This window comes from Lacerta agilis, chromosome 6 (genome assembly GCF_009819535.1).
Source record: "Lacerta agilis isolate rLacAgi1 chromosome 6, rLacAgi1.pri, whole genome shotgun sequence".
Classification (NCBI taxonomy): domain Eukaryota; kingdom Metazoa; phylum Chordata; class Lepidosauria; order Squamata; family Lacertidae; genus Lacerta; species Lacerta agilis.
The window spans coordinates 56616955-56631902 of NC_046317.1; the positions used below are offsets into that span (position 1 = coordinate 56616955).

The 14948-nt window shown below is 43.0% G+C and overlaps 1 protein-coding gene across 2 annotated transcripts in view; it reads left to right on the forward strand.

Moving 5' to 3' along the window:
- RASSF5 (Ras association domain family member 5) overlaps nt 1–14948 on the forward strand; it is a 108790-nt gene that overhangs the window by 40794 nt on the left and 53048 nt on the right. The window lies entirely within an intron of this gene.

The following is a 14948-nucleotide window of genomic DNA, read 5'->3' on the forward strand; positions in this document are numbered from 1 at the left end:
TAACATTTTTTCGGTGGTGGTTGGTGGTCAATGTTCTGTTCATTAATGTGTTTGGAGGGTGGTGGATGTTCCCCAGTAGGTTGAGAGATGTTGTGTTGTGAAGATGTTGTTTGTTCTTTGTCTTGTTCTTGTGTGTGTTGGAAGTACTCCTTCAGGCGTAAACGGCGGAAAAATGCTTCCAAGTCCCCATAGAACTGAATCATCTGTGGGGATTTGGCAGGGCAGAATGATAGTCCACGTGAAAGGATAGATTCCTCAGCTGGGCTGAGAGTTTGCTGTGAGAGATTGACGATATTGTTGATCTTCTTGTTTTGATTGGTAGCCTGTAGGTTGGAAAGGTTAGAAAGTTTTTTGTTTTTCTGTTTTTTCAGTAACTCCAGTTGAGAGTGATAAATGGTTTGCTTTTCCTTGTGGAACTCCTGCCAAGCTGGGTGGATCCTAATAGAGTTGTCCAGTACAGAGAGTTCCTCCTTTATTTTCTTCTGTTTGGAGTACAGAACGCTGATCAGATGTTTGAGCAGCTTCTTGGAGAGAGTGTGGCACAGTTTCTTGGAATGTTCAGTGGGATAAGTTGATTGCAGGGGGTTCTTAATTCTAAGACCCTTCGGTATGATGTCCAGGTTTTTGCATTTGGTTAGAAAGGAGATGTCTGTCTGTATCTGTGCCAGTTTTTTTGTGAGATTTATGGACTTCCATTTCATGCGGCTCAATGTGGTGCCTTCCATAGTTCCAGTTACAGGTGGGTAGCCGTGTTGGTCTGCCATAGTCAAAACAAATCGAAAGTTCTTTCTAGTAGCACCTTAGAGACCAACTGAGTTTGTTCCTGGTATGAGCTTTCGTGTGCATGCACACTTCTTCAGATACACTGAAACAGAAGTCACCAGATCCTTAAATATAGTGGGGGAGTGGGGAGGGGTATTACTCAGAAGGGTGGTGGGAATGGGTGATAGGCTGATAAGTGTGGAAAACCTGTTGACGACTCTAAACGGCTGCAATTAGTCTTGCAGGGAAATGCAAGGGGTGAGATGGCTAAAGATGGCTTTGTTATGTATAATGAGATAAGAATCCAATGTCTTTGTTCAAACCAGGTTTCTCCATGGTTTTAAAGTTGGCATCTGGGTTTATTGCAGGCTCTGGTACCAGTGTCCATGTTGAGTCCTGTTTTTGTATTATTGTGGGTGAGGAGCTGTTTGAGATTGGGTGGCTGTTTGTGGGCGATGAAGGGTCTTCCTCCCAGAGCTTGAGAAAGAGAACTGTCATTGTCTAGGAGAGGTTGTAGATCTCTGATGATGCGTTGTACTGTTTTAATTTGGGAGCTGTATGTGATGACTAGTGGTGTTCTGTTATTTTCTTTTTTGGGTCTGTCTTGCAATAAACCCAGATGCCAACTTTGCTGCCACATAAACCCGGATAACACCATTACTGGTCCCAACAACATCAAACACACCATCTCAGGACTATTTAATTGCTCATCTTCCAACATTGTGTATGCAATCAAATGCCAACAGTGCCCTTCAGCTCTCTATATTGGACAAACAGGCCAAACCCTACGCCAAAGGATAAATGGACATAAATCTGATATCAGGAATCACAAGACAGAGAAACCAGTAGGAGAACACTTCAATCTCCCAGGACATTCTATAAAAGATCTCAAAGTAGCTGTCTTAATACAAAGAAATTTCAGAAATAGACTGGAAAGAGAAGTGGCTGAATTGCAACTAATCACCAAACTTAAAACCATGGAGAAACCTGGTTTGAACAAAGACATTGGATTCTTATCTCATTATACATAACAAAGCCATCTTTAGCCATCTCACCCCTTGCATTTCCCTGCAAGACTAATTGCAGCCGTTTAGAGTCGTCAACAGGTTTTCCACACTTATCAGCCTATCACCCATTCCCACCACCCTTCTGAGTAATACCCCTCCCCACTCCCCCACTATATTTAAGGATCTGGTGACTTCTGTTTCAGTGTATCTGAAGAAGTGTGCATGCACACGAAAGCTCATACCAGGAACAAACTCAGTTGGTCTCTAAGGTGCTACTAGAAAGAACTTTCAACTTGTCTGCTGAAAGCAATGCTAATGTCTCTAAACTTTAGCCATATAAGAGCAGGGGTGAGGTTGGGTGAGGTGTGATGGAGGGAAAATGCCAGTGTGAAAAGGCAGAGGAGGGAGGAGGGAGACAGATCAGTCAGCTTGTGATCAGAGCGAATTATTTTACCAGGACTTTTCAGTCCCAGTCCTTTTTGAGGGATGGTGGTGGTGGGATGTTGAAGTAAATGATATTGGTGTGTTTGCTCTTCCACAAGTTTGGGTGGATTTTTCCAATCGTCACTCCAGCTTAAATCAAAATATTTTGCTTACCTGTCTGTGTGCAGTATTATGTGGGGCCCTTATCTAACACCATTGAATCAGTATCCACAAACAAAAATGATAGGGGAGGGGAAGCAAATCCCTCTTAGTTTCCCTCCCCCGCCATCAGTGCTAAGATACCTAGGATGTAGATTGGAGGGGTGTATGAATGGCTACCCAGGATGGAAGGCCCAGAAACCCTGCAGGAGGTATGCTCTGTGAGTTCAGTGCTACAGCAACTGAGATTATTTAAGTAAATTTAAAGTGAAATGAAACTCAAATGGATTTCCCCCCTCCAGCTTTGATACCAAACCATGTTCCTGACCAAAAGCTACTGAACAGAACCAGAACCAGTGGTGGTGGGTAACTAGGTAGGTCACAGGATCGTTGCGTGTAAAGAAGCCTGACCTAGATGCCTGAACTGAGTGTGACTTCTCCCTCAGGAAATACTCATCTAAAGATGAATTCTCCCATGTTGACGTTGTTGCTTCAGAAATGTTCTGAACAGTCTGATTGGATTATGCTGGAGAAAGTGACAAACTGTAAACCCTGGGTCCTCGTGTTTGGGCGTCAGGTAAGCCGTGGCTAATGGTTCACTGCAAACGTGCAGATTATTCCTCTTTATTCATGAGTGGGATCCATCAACCACATCCTTGACTTAACGTTATACATGAACTGGGGATTCTGTTTTATTTCACTTGGCAAGCCGAAAACACACCATGGTTTCAGATTGTACTTCATGTGGAGCAAAACAAACCATGGTCCCTGGTTTGGATATCATGCTAAGTCAACCATGGTTTGTTGCTTCTGCTCACTAGCAGAGATAAGCAAAATGTGAGTGACCTGCATGTGCATGGTGAATCATTAACCACAGCTTAATGTAACATGTGAATGCCTTCTGTCTGTCGATCTCAGTATTGTCCACTCTGACTAGCAGTAACTTTTTCCAGATATCAGGTAGAGGTCTACCAACTTATCATTCTAGCTAGAGATGCCAGGGGTTGAATCTGTGGCCTTCTGCATGTAGAAAACAGGTGCTCTATCATTAATCTGTATTAAGGTTACCAGGTTTCCCCCCCCCAATGAATCTGGGGACATTTTTCAACTTCAATGGATTTTGTATGGGGACTGATTTGTAAATCCGGGGACTGTCCCCAGGGAACAGGGACGTCTGGTAACCCTAATCTATAAGGTGCCCACTCTGATCCATACACACATTTTCCTCATTTATGCTCAAGAGTAAGCCTTCACTTACTCTTATTATCCCAAAGCTTGATTTTTGAGACTTCTCATGCTGGTGCTATAATTTCTCTCCCCCCCCTTTTTTTAGTTCATGCTCCATAGCTGAGGCTGGAAAAACATTACAAACATGCAGAAAGATGGGTTATAAAAAGTGACCTGTGGGTTAATTGTTTATTATATTTACATTATGCCTTTCCCCCAAGGAGCTCAAAATGACATACATTGTTCTCCTACTCATCAATTTATTCTCGTAACAACCCTCTGAGGTAGGTTTGGCTGAAAGACAGGGATTGGCACAAGGTCACCCAGTGAACTTCATGGCTGAGTGAGTGGGGATTTCAGCCCCCTGGTCTTCTAGATCCTATTCCAATGCCTTACCCACTAGGCTGCACTATATACGTTGGAGCCTCCATTTGCGAAAGGCGTGTGTGTGGCTTGTTCATAGAGCCAGATTTGTCGCCAGGTAGAGAGACTTGGCAGCTTGGCCTTATAAGGCCTCTTAAATCTCAAGAGCTGTAGACATGCTAAGTGACATTTGAACAATTTGCTTTCAGGCTCAGTCTCCTCATCCATAAAATGGGAACAGTGGTGACCTACCTCCATAGAGAACAAACCAAATAAAGACTGCATAACATATTGTGCATTGAAAAGTCTCTGTGAGTGCTAGAGCGGAAGATACTGGCTTTGGATCTTGCAAACTTCTGCATGTGCTTTGGGGTCCAAGATGCTGAAATGGAATGAAAAATAGCCATATGAAGTGTTTGATGGGAAACTTATGGACATGATACTGTCTTGGAGGGGAGCTATTTCCCTGGGAGAAAATGTTTCAGTTGCATAAATTTTAGAGGCCCTGCACTCCTTGGTGAAGTTAGATGTTGACTCACCTTCTGACAGGCAGCTCTTATTTTTCACTGTACTGTACACAGTAGCTAAATGTTTTACCCAGAAGCAGCACTTGGGGGAGCTGGAAGGCAAATGAATGTACTGTAGTTGCAGACAGGTATAGCTCAATGAGGAAGGTATTGTGCAGTGACAAAGGTGTCTCGGCAGCACTGGGGAGCAAAACAGCTTTTGCAAAACCACAGAGAAATGCCACCTCCCCAGTTTCTATTGCATACTATACATACTTTATTCGACCGACAGTCAGAAAAACATTTCTCAGTACAAAGTTAGTACAACTAAAACATCAAACAGGCTACACAAGTAAAATATGGACAGCAGTTTCTATTGCATGTACTAGCATTTGGAATTTGCCCATTTCATATTGAGCAAACCTCGGAATGCATCATTAGAGTTCAGCTGTTTCTATAGTATGACTGCTTGAATCTTCCACTCGACTAGAGAGCAGGTGGCTATGCATTGATATGTCCAAATGCAACGTTGTCGACATCTAAAAGATACTTAGCCTGTAATCGAAACCCCCTTTATGCCAGGCTGGGGTGGGGGGTTAGGAATGGATTAGGCAGAGGTGTAGGAAGTACTCCTGGTGAGGTCCCCAGTGACGTTCTGGGGGTTGGTAGAAGGAAGGACTGAGGCAGACTGGGAGAGTCACTGGATCCTGATCCAGCCCCACTGCCATCCCTTGATAGTATTGGGAATGTTCTCAGCCTAATCACTTGATTTGCCTGCCTGCCCCCCCTCCTTCCATCCTGGCCAGCATGAGCAATGGGGCTGTGGGGGCAGTGGGGGCTCTGCCCCTCCATCATGCTTCACCACTTCCTGGCCAGGGATTGGATTGTTCTGTTAGGGGCAGCCACTTGGTTTCAGTGTGTAAAGGTGCCTTGCTGTATAAGTTGTTACTTCCTGCTAGTGTTTGAGAGGGACTTAATTATGAGGGAGGCTTATAATTAAAAGCCAGCCTGTAGAGCTAGAAATGCCCTTCATTTCAGTTTCACCTGCGTCTTGCCAAATTATGTAAAGGGTAAGCCCTTGCTGCACTTTTCTAAGAGAATCTTTGGCCTGTCATAGTTTCTGTTGAGGGTGTTTTTACTAATCCTCTGTCGGGTCAGATAATTAAGAAAAAAAACTTTGTTTGATGTTTTTGTTCTCTGGATAGAATGTGGATGGTGGTACTAAGGCTACGATGGATGGGCATGTTTAACTAATGGAATAATGGACACTACCGGGGTGTTAAAATGTGCTGTTCTGATGGGAACAGAATGAGAAGGGCAAGCTGTAAGTGTAAGCTATGGAAGCAGTAGGAAGATCAGTTTTCTTTCCTATTGTATTTACCGGTATATCATGCCATGTCTTTCCTGCAAGGAACTCAAGGTGGCGTTCAGGATCCTCTGTCTCCCCATTTTAGCATCAAAGCAACCCTGACAGGTAGGTAAGGCTGAGAGAAGATGACTGTCCCAAGGTCATCCAGTGATCTTTATGGCTCAGTGGGGATTTGAACCCAGATCCCCCAGGCTCTGGTCCAACATAGAATCATAGAGTTGGAAGAGACCACAAGGGCCATCCAGTCCAACCCCCTGCCAAGCAGGAAACACCATCAAAGCATTCCTGACAGATGGCTGTCAAGCCTCCGCTTAAAGACCTCCAAAGAAGGAGACTCCACCACACTCCTTGGCAGCAAATTCCACTGTCGAACAGCTCTTACTGTCAGGAAGTTCTTCTTAATGTTTAGGTGGAATCTTCTTTCTTGTAGTTTGAATCCATTGCCCCGTGTCCGCTTCTCTGGAGCAGCAGAAAACAACCTTTTCCGCTCCTCTGTATGACATCCTTTTATATATTTGAACATGGCTATCATATCACCCCTTAACCTTCTCTTCTCCAGGCTAAACATACCCAGCTCCCTAAGCCGTTCCTCATAAGGCATCGTTTCCAGGCCTTTGACCATTTTGTTTGCCCTCCTCTGGACACGTTCCAGCTTGTCAGTATCCTTGAACTGTGGTGCCCAGAACTGGACACAGTATTCTAGGTGAGGTCTGACTAGAGCGGAATACAGTGGTACTATTACTTCCCTTGATCTAGATGCTATACTCCTATTGATGCAGCCCAGAATTGCATTGGCTTTTTTAGCTGCTGCATCACACTGTTGACTCATGTCAAGTTTATGGTCTACCAAGACTCCTAGATCCTTTTCACATGTACTGTTCTCAAGCCAGGTGTCACCCATCCTGTATTTGTGCCTTTCATTTTTTTGCCCAAGTGTAGTACTTTACATTTCTCCCTGTTAAAATTCATCCTGTTTGCTTTGGCCCAGTTGTCTAATCTGTTAAGGTCATTTTGAAGTGTGATCTTGTCCTCTGGGGTATTAGCCACCCCTCCCAATTTGGTGTCATCTGCAAACCTGATCAGGATGCCCTCAAGCCCATCATCCAAGTCATTGATAAAGATGTTGAATAAGACTGGGCCCAACACAGAACCCTGTGGCACCCCACTAGTCACTTCTCTCCAGGATGAAGAGAGATACAACACTCTGTATCTACTCCATAGTGTGCACTGGTTAATCCATATACACAAAGGGGGTAGTAGTAGTAGTAGTAGTAATTAATTAATAATTTATACCGCACCCATCTGGCTGGGTTTCCCCAGCCACTCTGGGCAGCTTCCAACAAAATATTAAAATACAGTAGTCCATCAAACATTAGTATCTCGTGTGCCATTTTCTTGCCTGAATGTTGCTAAATATACAACTGAAAAAAATGAAATAATTATTTTTGGTTCCCCTGCTCCTCCCCACCTTTTACTAATAGATCAGGCAGCAGAGTCAGCTTCCCATGTGTCAATCATATTGACATGTCCCGCCTCAATGCCTGCTGTGCTTCCCCATGTCTGTTTTCCAGTCTGTATCCATCTGCTTTATTTTATACTATATATACTGTAAGACTTGCCTGGGACAACAAGAACCATCTTGTGTGTTAGGCTGGTGCTTATTGTAGCAACACCTGACTGCCTTAAAGATCACAGGTAGGAGCGGGATTGAAAATCCAGGTGCAGTTGTGGTTTGGGAAGGAGCTTCCAGGACATGTACCGGTAGATGCCTTTTATAGACAGGCAATGCCTTTCAGCTATGTGCATCTCATGATATTTTATTACTGCTGTGGCAGTTAGGGATCTTTTTATCTGATCAAGCACGCAACAATTTGTGGAAAGCAGAGGGTTTGAAGAGAGTTGACTCTGAAGCTGTCAGTGTTTGGAAGCAGAAACAGAAGATCAGACCTGTACAATTTTTTACCTATGACCCGCTTGGGATTTTTAACCAGTGTGAGTCTCATATTTCACCTAGTATATCTATTTGAGATACTAAGATTTTCAGGATAGATCAAAAATCTGTTTTCCTTCACTACCACTCTTCCTTGGGCATATCTAATTTAAATTACAAACGTTCACCTCATATACTTCTATGCTTGTCTCAATGTGATTCACATCGATCAAGGTGGTCAGACTTGACTTTTTGAAGTTTAACATCCCCTTTAGGTATTTATATTTGACTGTGAGAGAGACAGACAAAGGTAAAAGTGGCAATAGATTTTGTTGTTGTTGAGTTTCTCGGTGTAGCGTCCATCCAGCAGAGTGGATGTCAAGTTTATTTGATAGTTGTCAGAACAGCTAATGACAATTATCTCCAATAATCAAAAGTTCATTAATATGGTATCAGATTTATTCTACAAGTATGGCCAAGAGATTTAGGCCACAGTAAAGTGCATACCTTGCAGTAAGTCCCATTGAATTATGTGGGGCTTACTTCTGAGTAGACACATATAGGATTGCAGTGAAGCTCCTGAATGGGCGGCTTGATGACTCCACCTCTATTTCTAAGTCATCAAATATGGCTGCAAAATGATTTATGATTCTCCTCAGACAGTCAGTTCTCCTCAGGATGACGAGAATATCCATTAAAAGTACATTATCATTCTACTGACACAGCAAGATCAAATATTAAGCACTGAGTTGTTGTGCCTGAGATCACAATAGAGATTTCAGAACATCTGTATTATTGACTGTACCTAAAGCAATATAATGAACTACCGGTATGTTGTCACTTCAGAACATTGGTTGCAGCTATTTAAAAAATTGACTTAAGTGTATTATAATATTTGCTACTACTAAGAAAAATTCTCTTCAACAATAATAAGCTGATAGCAGAAGGCTAAATTTGTGGTCCCTTTCAACTGAATGCTATTTGAGCGTCAACTGCTGATAGGTTTTTTTTTTTTATTGTTTTGGTGATTTTAACTGACTCACTGGCCAAGGTAATGAGTGTCACTTTCTGTCATGGCTTTTGCTGTCAGTAAGAATTACACCAGTAATTTCTATTAAGACACTTCAGTCAACTAATCTATTTACAGCCTGTTCACAGGTCCTTATATGATCAGTGAAAACAGTTGGTCCTGGCAAGTATTAACTGCTCTCAATCTTAACCTGATAACTGCCGTTTGTCCAGATTTTAATTTGTCTGAATTTATTTTAAGATGTATTTTAATTAATTGATTCCTGTTTTTATGTATACTGTGTTATTTATATGATGTTAGCCACTCTGAGCCTGGCTCCAGCCAGGGAGGGCGAGGTACAAATAAAAGTTATTATTATTATTATTATTATTATTATTATTATTATTATTATTTATTACTATTTATTAATCGTACATGTTTACCTTGCCTTCTTTTGAAGACTGGGGCAAGTAATGTATGAAAACTATAAAATGAAGTTGTTGTTTTTTTTATAAAAAAAAGTTTAAATGGCTCAACTACCCAGCCATTATACATCAGTCTGAGTCAAGTGGTGCTACATCACTTCTGGAAGATGCTGTAATAATGCCAGACTTTCCAGAGTAGTATTAGCTTAGAGAAGAGTCACCAAGAATGCACATCATTCAAGCTCACTACTCAGCACCTCCATGAAGCAGTTTCTCTCTGATAAAAGTGGTCAAAGTCAGGGCTTGTAAGCTTTCTCTCTGATAAAAGTGGTCAAAGTCAGGGCTTGTAAGCTTATGCCTCTCTAGATGTTGTTGGAGTCCTATCACTCCCAGCCAGCAATACCCATTGGTGGGGGATTATGGGAATTGTTGTCCCATCAACATCGGGAGAACCATCGGTCCTTCATCCCTGGCCTATGTAATGGGGTGCATTTGCCACAATCGGGAAGGCAAAATGGGAAAGGACCCCTGTATGTAAGGTCTGTCATTGCCAGAAGGCAAGCAAAGACGTGTAAGTTGACAGTAGGTTGTGTGCACGCTCTTCTGTTTAGCAAGACCGAGGAAGATGGTGGCTCAGTGCTGGGCACTAAATCTGGCTGCTAGAATCACTGATGTGAAATTCCTAGCTGTCTACAGTTCATCATTAACAGCAGGCTGGAAAAATATATATGTACTGACAGTTTTCCAGCCCCAACATGACATTTCTTGCAGGTTATTTATCTCCTGTAATTTTGCCTTAATTTTTCAACAGTAATGGTTTATGTCAAAATCCATTATACCAGCACTATTAAATTCATGGTTTTCTACAGTTTCCCCCCACCTTGGACTCATTTTATGTATATAGCTGGTGCAGCAGCAGCTCAGGGACACAGTAGTTGTGAATTGGTATGTGTGTGTGTGTGTGTGTGTGTGTGGATGGGAATGAGGAAGGAAGGAAGGAAGGAAGGAAGGAAGGAAGGAAGGAAGGAAGGAAGGAAGGAAGGAGAGAGAGAGAGGGGATCATAGCTAAAGACACCTGACAGATGACCATCCAACCTTTGTTTAAAGAACCTCCAATGAAGGAGAGTCCACCACTTTCTAAGGAAGTCCATTCCACTGTCAAACAACCCTTACCACCAGAAAACTATTCCTATTAGTCAAAATCTCATTTCTTGTAATTTGAACCCATTGGTTTAGGTCCTACCTTCCTGAGCAGCTGAAAAGAAGCTTGGTTCATCTTCCCTGTGACAGCCCTAATGAAGATGGGTTCCCATGTCATCTCTGTCTTCTATTCTCCAGGCTAAACATAACCAACTTGCTCAACCATTCCTCTTAAGGTTTGGTTTCCAGACCCTTGATCCTTTTGGTCACCTTCTTCTGCACATGTTCCAGCTTGTTAATATCTTTCGTAAACTGCGGTGCCCATAATTGAATAGCAGTAGTGTGACTTTCCTTGATGTGGACACTCTACTTCTGTTGATGCAAGCTAGAATTACATTAGCCCTTTTTTGCAGCTTTTGTGTGTGTGTGGACTTGCACATGCGCGCACGCGCGCACACACACACACTTATGCATGCATTTATGTTACCCCAATATATGTTTTTGCCCTGGATCTTTCCAAAGGGTTTAATTTTTTTTTTTGTTTAATTACTGGAGTGTCACAGATCTACTGATTTTTCAACACTACCTTCTTTTACCCATAGTGCGGAGGTTGTCAACCTGGCACCCTCAGATGTCCAGGTGTCTATGAGGTCCTCTCCCATGCCGCTCCCCTCTGCTTAAATTAGGCTCAAAATAAACATTATGTTGTACCTGATAGAATAGGTTGTGGTTTGTGCTTGGTTGCAATTCATGTGTTTCTGCACAGTTTCTCTAGTCTTCTAATGTGCCCATGGGTTCCAAAAAGCTAGCAATGCCTGCCACAGGGTCTCAGCAGAGAGTATACACCCTGATGGAGTCTGATACTTCAGGTGCTTTGTGGATTTGTAAATTCTAATTCCATCTCAAATGAGGCTAAGTAAAGCTTCTCATATATTTTGAGCTCGCACTGTATTCTGCATTTTTGTTCAGTTCGAAAGTTCAGACCTGGCAATCATTCTGAAAAGCAAAAGAGAGACTGTGCGAGAACCTAAATTTAGACATAACCAACTGCAAGCAATGGGGTTTTTTGTTTTGTTTTTTGCTTCCTATTCCTTTCTTCCCTCCCCAAAGCTATGCGTTAAAATAAAATTTTAAATAGAACTACCATTGAGACTTGAATTGTTTTGACAGCACAGGGGAGCTATATACATATGCAGAGATTCTGGTGTGTGTTCCTAGCATATCAGAGATTCTTCCCAAGCAGAATGTGTATTAAAACCTCCTGTTTCATCTTCAGGGTGACAAAACAGTCAATACATTATTGATGGTCCCAATAATAAAAACACAGGCAGTGAGGCATTCACATTCATCATTTGGACACTTCCTTGGAGTGCTGCCTGGTCCAGCCCATGGGGGAGGAGCCTTCTTTGCCAAATGTACTCTAGGAAGGAGGAAATGCCAGAAGCTTCAACAAATGCAGAGAGTCCATTTTAGGGGGTGAATGGTGCAAACCAGGCTTTATCTCCAATGATGGCTAGTTTAAGAGCTCTTGAGCAGCAAGACTGTGCCTTGTTTTCTGTCGTCCATTTTGCACCTGAAGCAGTGAACAACTCATCCTTGTCAGAAGAGATGAAACTTGCTCTCTTATATCTACTTATTGTTCTGATGTACAGCCTAATATTAGCCGGTGTTCTGTCCTTGATCAAAGACCTGAATAAATCAAGATTCATTTTCATTCAAACTCCCAGGGAGAAGACTTTTACGGATTAACACTGTCCTCTTATAAACTTATGCCTTGCTTCCCAATTTTGTACAGCTGTCCAGTGATATAACATAGGAACTTGTTTGCAACTGATGATTACAGTGCATTAATTTAATTGCCTTCCTATAAAAGAAAGTATGTTAGGCAACTCTGTTTTTATAGAATAGTCTTATGTTCACCCCATGTTTCCAAGAGATATGAGAAGTTTGGGGGCACAACGCTTGTCTGGATTTGATTTGATTCCTTTGGAATGAGGTTACTGGAGGCGTACAGAATTCTGTAGTATTAGAATTTGTTCACAAATGTACAGTTTGAGCACAGGTCTGGTTTAAGGAGGCATACCCTAAACCAGAGTCCACCAACAGGGTGCAGACAGCCAAACTCACCCCCCCCCCAAAAAAAAAGTTGTCTAGGAGAGAGGCAGTGTCAGGGGCAGGAGCCAGGAGCAGGTCAGTAATAACTCACACGGTGTTGGTCAAGTTAACTCTTAATTCAAAGAAACAAACAGCTCAGAAGGCCAAGCTCAGAGAGCACAGGAACTCTTCCTGGTAGCTCTTGCCCCAACAAGGCAGTTAAGAGGACTGAAGGTTCCCGCCTTCCCACAGCTCCCTAAGTCTCTTCCTACCCCAGTTCATTCCCAAGCAATCTGAGGCCTTTTTGTCTTGTCTGTCTTTGCTCCACCCTTTTCATACCTCTCCAGATTCTGGGAGACCAGGAGGGAGGGGAGCTAGTCACCACAAGGGGGGGGGAGAAGGCATCTTGGCTTCTTCACCAACCTGACTCATAGCTGCCTCTTGCCCTCTCCTCCTCCTCAGCCCCCGCTTCTGCCTCTGATTTTGGACTGTCACAACCTCTTCCTGCTCACTAAACCCTGTTACCTTTTCAGCTTCCGAGCACCACCTCCTCCCAGTCTGTTCCCTTTTCTCCCCCTGACCACTCACTGTCGTCCCACCATCAATCCCCTGACTCTGAGCCATTTTCCCTTGGGAGTTCCCTTGGGGATTCCCCAGCTGGTGCCTCCCACCACTCCTCTGCACCCAGCCAGTCCATGACAGACAGCTGGATCTTCCTTCCTGTGCTTCCTTTTAGTTTTTCTACGTCTTACTCCTACCTGAACTATAGTCTGTCCTTTTTATTCTCTTCTGTAGACTTAAATTCCTTGGTCTTTAACTGGGTGTGGTAGAAGGCATGCCCACTTTCGGGTATTTCCTAGCCATTTAGAAGAATTAAGCTACTGGGAGCAATCATCTCGTCTGGGGTAGGACTGCTGGGTTTCCCCATATTGTAGTTTGGGTGCTCCGGTGTGTAATAGCATGGTAATTGTAAGTGCTGTCAGGAAAGTCAGCTGGAGTTTCCACAGCAAATGAGTAACAGCTGTGCGTTTACTGCACTTCTATAACTGATTGATTGCATGGAAAGGCCCTTGTGGTCCCAACTCAGTCTAATCATTTCAACTGAAAACAGATTTAGTCCCACTGATGCCAACTGGAGTAAATCAGTGAGAGATTGTGCCACACTGTTGGATTTGCCAGCGCAAGAGGATCTGATGCCGAAGAGCTGTTGGAAAACTTGTACTTGAAATATGAGCAAAAGTATCTGTCCTAAGGGCTAACCGACAGGCCTTTCTTGGGTGTTCCCCTCAACACACAAAGACTTCATGCATGCAAGCCCCACCCTCCAGCGTTCCTTGGTGTGTAGGCTTCAGAGGCAGTTCCCAAATGTGGAGATCAGCAGAATACACTTGGAAACCCTCTTCAGACATTTGCACTAAGCTTGCGCAGGTCTGAAGAGGAGCTCCATCTGGGAATGTTGGAGGCAGGCCTTGTGTGCAGGCCTCTTGTCTCCATCTACATATGAAGCTTCCACATTTTCTGACAAACACTTCAACAAAGCTGCAGGCATGTTAAAGTTTGTTGGAATGGATTTTGAACGCCCGTATGCAGCATTCTGAGGCATTTGTTTTGAGGGTAGAGGATGTGTTCAAACCACTTCCACTTGAGATAATATGGCTCTCTTCACCCAAAGTTTCAAAGCTTCTTTTGAGCCTGGTTTCACACGTTCATAAGAACATAAGAAGAGAGTGCTGGATCAGGCCAATGGTCCTTCTAAACCAACATCCTATTCTTACAGTGGCCACCCAGATGTCGTTGGGAAATCTGCAAACAAGCCCATAACCCAGGAGCCCTCTCCCTTCCTGTGGTTTCCAGCAATTGGTATTCAGAAACATTACTCTGACTGTGGAAGCAGAGTATAGCCATTGAAGCTACTCGCCATCAATAGCTCTTTCCTTCATGAATTTGTCCAGTCCTTTTAAAAATATCATCTCTAAGTTGGTGGCCATCACTGCCTTGTACTTTTTTTTAATATGTCCTGAATCTTCCAGCATTTTATGAGGGTGATATAGATTTTTACACAGTTGTAATTGTCTGATTTAGGACTCTCTTTAATCTGTATTGCTGGATAGTGGTGTGTTCTGCCTACCAGCTGAAATATGAAAAAGGTTTTTTTGCAGAGGTGTTTTTGCAGTTGTCCCAAGGTAGTAGAACAGTAGAAGTGATGGTTGGTAATGTAAATAACTTGGAGGACATGGTCATACAGAGGAAGCCGAATGCCAAAAAAAGAAAATTCCTTGATCATTCAGCTGCTGTGAACCATATTGATTTCAGAGGGCTTAAGCATATTTAACCCACTGTTGGATTGTGGCCCAGGCCTACGAACATATTCTGAGCTATGTCTACTCATCTCTCAAACTGAAAAGTTGATTCATTTTAGCAGCTCTGAAACTTGAACCCTGCTTTTGAACTGTTGTTTGCAGCTTTAATGCTTATTGGTGCCTGGGACTTCCTTTTATGTAGCTATTTGATCTCATGGATGGCATGCATGTGCT